A 6733-nucleotide genomic window follows, 5' to 3' on the forward strand; every position below is an offset into this window, starting at 1 on the left:
CATTCGTCCCAAACACAAGGATGTCGTCCACATACACAGCTACAATAAATTTTTTAGACGCATCCACATACACGCATGGACCACTCACTCATGGGTTCAGACTCATACCTCTTAAAATGCTATTGATGTGTCTAAACCACATTCTTCCAGCTTGCTTCAGTCCATACAGGCTCTTTTTGAGCTTACACACAAATCTAGTTCTGTCTTTACCTGGAAATCTAAAGAGTTCTGGTTGCTCCATGTGTATATCCTCATCCAGAGGGTTGTTGAGATACGCACATTCCACATCGATGTGCTCGTAAACCCACTCATTTTCCGCACATAGAGCAAGCAGAATTCTTAGAGTTCTGCGTTTTGCTATTGGATTAAAGGTTTCTGAATAATCTACTCCAGGCCTCTGCCAGAATCCCCGAGCTACTAGCCTAGCCTTATACCTATCAGGGTCTCTCTTTATCACAAGCACCCACTTACAGTCTATAACGTTTTTATTTAAGGGTCTTTGCACAATGTCCCACACATCTTTACTTTTTAGATTGTCTAGTTCCTTCCTTATTGCATCAGTCCATTTTTGAGCGTCTGGCCCCCTCAGGGCTTCATACACATTCACAGGTACACACACGTTTTGAGTTTTACAAACAGTCGCAGTGTGAGCACAACAATCACATATTCTTGGTTTGTGTAGTCTTGCCGACCTCCTCGGCACAAACGGTACACTCACAGTATTCACTGGATTGTCCTCACACGTTAAACTGTCCATAAAGTAGTCGGTTTCCCCTTCGTCGTTTTCTCCGTCACTCTGTGTCTCGACGTCAGTTTGACCGGCTTCTCCCCTATGTTCAAAGGTTTCTACATCCCATATCCATTCCGAAGACTTATCCTTTATATGGTTAGTTTCCGCCTTAGCGCTCTTGTAGGGAAACGTGTTCTCCTCGAACCTGACATGACAGGATATTATCACCTTTTGGATCTTCGGTAGGTAAATTCTATAACCTTTGACCTGTCTGTCATATCCCACAAATATCCCCTCATCCGCTCTGCTCTCGAATTTTCCTCCGCTTGGACTCTTTAGATGCCAGACTCTGCATCCAAACACTCTCAGTCTGTTTATCTCCCCTTGGAGGTCACATCCCTTACCCTTCCATAATTCCAGTGGGATCTTGTCTCCGATGGCAGCGGATGGGCATAGGTTTCTTATGTGGCATGCCGTGTTCACAGCCTCCCCCCACAGATAGTCAGGGAGTCCAGATTGGATGAGTAAACATCTGGACATCTCGACCAGGGTTCTGTTCGCTCGTTCAGAGACCCCATTTTGTTCAGGGTTTCTAGGAACAGTTTTCCTGTGTAAGATGCCTTTCTCCTTCAGGTAGTTCTCGAAGTTTTCTCCTGTGTACTCACCCCCGTTATCTGTTTGAAGGGCACTTATCTTGGATTGGTGTAAAGCCTCCACCTCCGCCTGGTACTCCTTGAAGCACTTGAGTACTTCATTCTTCCTACTGATGATTCTGACGTTGACACATGTGGTGGGCTGTCTTCGGAAATGGTACTTTTGTCATTTTCCCTTTCACGCAGACCCCGCATGGTTCCTCATGTATCCTAGAGCCCTCCTTCACGTTCCTCACAGGGATCTTTCTCATCGCGTCCCCATGTAGATGACCTAACCTCTCATGCCATGACACGATACCTTTGTACGCCTTAGCTTCAATAACCTCGGCGTGGTCGTCATCATTTCCAGGTTCTTCTTGATCGTTCTCCATGGAAACGTTTGCTACATGCCTCTCAGGTGGTATTGTCTCTAGGTAGTACACGTTGTCTCCTACCTTTGAGTTAAATACCACATCCCCATGCCAATTGAGTGATCGAGATTAGATTTACATCTAATTCAGGCACCCACAGGGCGTTCGACAAGGATAGACTCCACCCGCCACAGGCTTTGGTCATCTTCACGACGATCGTGCCTTTTCCCTTGACTTCCAGGTACCCCTTACCAATCCGGATCTGTCCAGTCGCAGGCACGAAGTCCACGAACCGATACCTATCCGGGGTCATATGGTTTGAGGCTCCCGAGTCAAGATAGCTGATCCTGTCCCTTTCCACGTGGTTGATAGATGATAAAGCCAGTGTGGAGATAAGTCCCTTGGATCTCGGTTTATCTTCCGATCCTTTCTCCACTTTGTTTTCTGGGTCTTTCTCTTCCTTGTCTTCTTTTCCCTCATGGCAGTTGTACGATATGTGGCCTCGTTTTCCACATTTATAGCATTTTTTATCCTAAGGGTTTTTGTGCTTTTTCTTAGCGCCATCTTGATTTTGTTGGGGCTTGGTCTTCGATTGTTTGCAAGCCGCCATTGCACTGTTCTTCTCGGAGGGACCCATGGCCGCTTCCATTCTCCTTTCCTCAAGTAGGAGATCGGATTTCACGACCCTCGAGGTTAGATTCTTATCGAGTCTCACCGTCCTAAGATATGTCGCGTAGTTTGGGTCCGCCACGAGGCCGGCTAAGATGAAACACGCCATCATGTGGTCTTCGATTCTTAAACCTGCGTTTAATCCTAACTGGATTAATACCGCAATTACAATGCGCGTTCAAAGATAAAATTTTCTTTTTACTTAGTCGCGGCTCTCTTTTCTTGACCGAAAAACTAAAGACACCGAAGCGCAAAATACTATACAAAATTTCTAAAGATGAGCGCAATAACGAACGTAATAACAATGAACACAAAGAGTGAACAAAATAATTATGAACTGTAATAACGAAGATCGCAATAATAATGAACAAAGAATAATGAACGGTAATAACAATGATCACTATAATAATGAGCGAAGAATAATGAACGAAGAATAATGAACGTAATAAGAATGTTCACCGGAATAATAATGAGCAATGAACGTAATAAGAATGTTCACCAGAATAATAATGAGCAATGGACGTAATAAGAATGTTCACCGGAATAATAATGAGCCCTGCTCTACGTTGCTTTGCTTATTTATGCCATCCCCCACGGGGTGGTGGTCCGCTGGGGGTACGCTTATGATTGTGTTTGCGATTTTGATGTTTTTCCCTTTCTTGTTGTTTCCCTAGGTTTCGGTGATCGACGTTCGAACAATGTTTGCGGAGGCATTTCCATCAGAGGTTCCTTATTATTATTATTTTTTTCCTTTTATATGTCTTTTGCTTTTATGTATGATATATATATATTTTTTTTTTTAAATGTGATATCTATTTTATGTTTGTTAAATATATGTATTTTTAATTTTATATTTCCCCCTTTTTAATTAATTATATATATATATATATATGTATACATGTCGGGTTTACATTAGAATTAGGGTTAGGGGCGTGAATCATCTTACTCGAAGAATAGGGTCTGCGTGTGGCGAGCCACGGGACAGAAACCGTTGGAATGTTTACTGTCGCGTGTCGCCACGAATATTTCTTTTAAGGAGAGCTATAGAATTACTCCATACCTTTGTTAAACAAAGCGTTCATCCCGTAACCGCGGCTACGTTCGGCGACTGGCTGTCGCCTCGAGCCCAAGCTCATTATCACAACTCTCGAACAATTACAATCGGATTGAATAACTACAATTGTTCAATTACAGACTCCGGTGTTCTTTCATCTCCGACATATATATATTTTTTACATTTGTAGTTGCGCACTGATTTTATTAAAGAAAAGTGTTAAGAATGTGTTTTCATGATTTATTTCTCGCGACTGACTTCCATTAATCCCTAATATTCCTGTCGCAATACGCGTGTAAATCTAACATGGCTGCTCATAAATGTCATCAGTAAAGTTATAGTGACGGGTCTTTAGTTTTGCTTGATATCGAAGTAATTTTCCGTCTGCCGCTCGTTTTTCCTTATTCTACCGCAATTAGAACATTTATTTATTAATATTGTTTTAAAGTGACAGAAGTATTGTTCGTGTGAATATACGTATATATATATATATATATATATATATATATATATGTCGGGTGAACATTAGGATTTAAGGCGCGTAACGATTCTTCGTTTGAATTAGCCATTGTTTTACAAAACAGAGAATATATTTACACGAATAAACAAGGTTTTACAAATATTATGAATAATGAATTCTTATAAATGATATGATTGATTAACAAATGATAAATTAGATTATTAATTAGATTAAAGAATAATAAGTTTTATCGAACAATAAAATAAACGAATAATATATCTTACGATTTACTAATTTAACGAATAATGAAAATTAACGATTGATAAATTTACAAATATTGAATTTAATTTACGCTATAAACAATGATCCGGGGTTCAAACGAATCCACGGTCAACGGGAAAACTTTAAACAATTTTTATAACACAAAAAATACGTTTGCTGAATCACTCGGAAAATTACTCGATGTATCACTTTCCAAGGCGATCACACGAATGCTCTCTGATTAAAATCTTTTTCGTAATCCGACTGCATTTGTTTTTTATATTCTCGCTGGAAACATCGAGAAGGTTCCAATCGTTGTTGCTAGGCAATATCTGTCAGAAGTTTGTTATATACTCCTTGGAAACATCGAGAAAGATCCAAACGCCGTTGCTAGGCAGTTTCTGTCTGGAGATTGATTCCTCATACAACGTGTGTCCCATTATATCGACATCTCTAAAGTACAATTCTATGTGATTTCTAGGGAGAACAATACAACCGATCCACACCTTCGTCAGGCAAAACGTTTATCCCGTGACCGTGGCTACGTTCAGCGACCAGTTGTCACCTCGAACCCACTTTCGCTTTTCACAAATGTCAAACAATTACAGATGACAATTACTTAATTACAGTTATGATAAAATCTGGGCTAAAGCATTAAAAGGCTTCCTCAAAATTGCATAGGGAAGGCTCCGGTTTTCATTTCATCTCCGACATATATATATATATATATATATATTTATGTTGTGTGTCATTTTAATATGGCTAATGTTTTGTAATTCTTCGATTGCGTTATTTATTGTTTTGAGTAGTTTATTTTATAGAGTATTCGATAATATAAAACATACGCGCACACATACATATATATATATATATATATATATATATATACACGTATTCATATGCATATTTCTCCTGGCAGTGTAGTATTCATACGAAATGAAATGTCAATTATTTATTTATCCTTTACCGGAATGTAGGCTAGTTTTAAGTATGTATCTTAGATTATCGATTTGAATCAATAATGTAGAATGCGCATACATTAATAGTAGTTTAGTTTAGAATATAATTTATATATTTATATATAGACATGCATGTTCCGTAATATAGTTCTTATTTTATAATTCTTTACCGGAATGTAGGCTAGTTTTAAGTATGTATCTAAGATTATCAGTTTGATAGAATTCGCACACATATATATATTTCTGACAATGTAACCTTCATTTCTTTAATAATACAATATTGTATGTTTTATGTATTCGTTAAACTATTAGTTTTTGACTTCATGTATACTTATATTTCATAAATTGATAATATTGTATTTATTGCATAGTATTGGAAGCACTGTCTCTAATATTTACTAGGTTATTACATGTTCGGCATATATGTTTATACTTATATGTAACTCTCCAAATTGATTGATTGAAATATATTTATATATATATATATTCCTGGCGTTTCAATTATTTTCCCCTTTTGTAGTTATTCTTATTTCCTGGTTTATTTAGAATTGTGTGTATATGTATTTTGTTTATTGGTTGGATCCGTCAATCGCCCTCGTTTTGTTAATCCTTCCTTTTGTTTCGTAGTGCCGTGTGTTCGTTTGTGCATTCAAATCCTTATTCGCGTGTTTTGTATAGAATGGTTTTCTTGTTCTTGTTACGGCGCGTGCGGAGCGCGGGACGTGACACCCCCGCCCTTGGAGTTCAAATTTCCAAAGGAAATTTGACTGATGGTATCTCTGAGTTCGCTCAAGGCGGACGTAGATGTCGTTGGTAGTTGAGTGACTACCGGTGTTATCGATATCCCTTGAGGTTGTGCAGTTTGATCATCGATATTTCGTCTTCTTTTGAGGTATAGTAGCGGGTGGGTGACTGAGCCGCATATTGCTCCTAATAGGGCGATTCCGCATTCGTAAGTTTCACGTAACTGGTATCCGTGTGCGGCTATATATATTATTGTCTTGATTAGTTTAAATATTGCGAGTATTCCAAATATTGCTGCACTGACAGTTCCAAAATCCATAAAACCAGTCCATAAGCTTGATACGGTATTTTTCGCTATTGTCGTTAATGTGTTTTGTCCATCATTCCCAGGATGTTTACTGTTCCAGGGACGATTGTTTTTCCTGTTGCTCCTCTGGCCAATGCGTTCAAGACTGCAGATTTTCTGCCGCGAACATGACGTGGTCCCGTAGTGCATCGAGGTCTTTTGGGTATACATTCCGCTCGTGGCCAACGACGATGGTGCTGAATATCGCCACGTTTGGCGCACGTCCGGGCGGAGTTCCTGTGGTGCGATTCCTTTGCCAAACGGGTAGTTCCGAGTAGCATTTTGTTGTATGTCGTACCTTTACTTGTACCGGAATGCATTTGACTATATGGACCGCTTCTCCTGCGATCAAAGCCATGTGTCCTGGGTTTTGGTTATGGTGTATGCAAATTCGTCGGGCGGTAAGTTTGCCAAGCTTAAAGCGTTCTCTATTAGTTTCTTCTGTGTGGTGTATCTTTGTGTCAGTGTATCATGGTATAATGTTTTCATTTCTCGAGTTTATCAGAA

Source organism: Bombus vancouverensis, unplaced genomic scaffold (assembly GCF_051014615.1).
Source record: "Bombus vancouverensis nearcticus unplaced genomic scaffold, iyBomVanc1_principal scaffold0029, whole genome shotgun sequence".
NCBI lineage: Eukaryota > Metazoa > Arthropoda > Insecta > Hymenoptera > Apidae > Bombus > Bombus vancouverensis.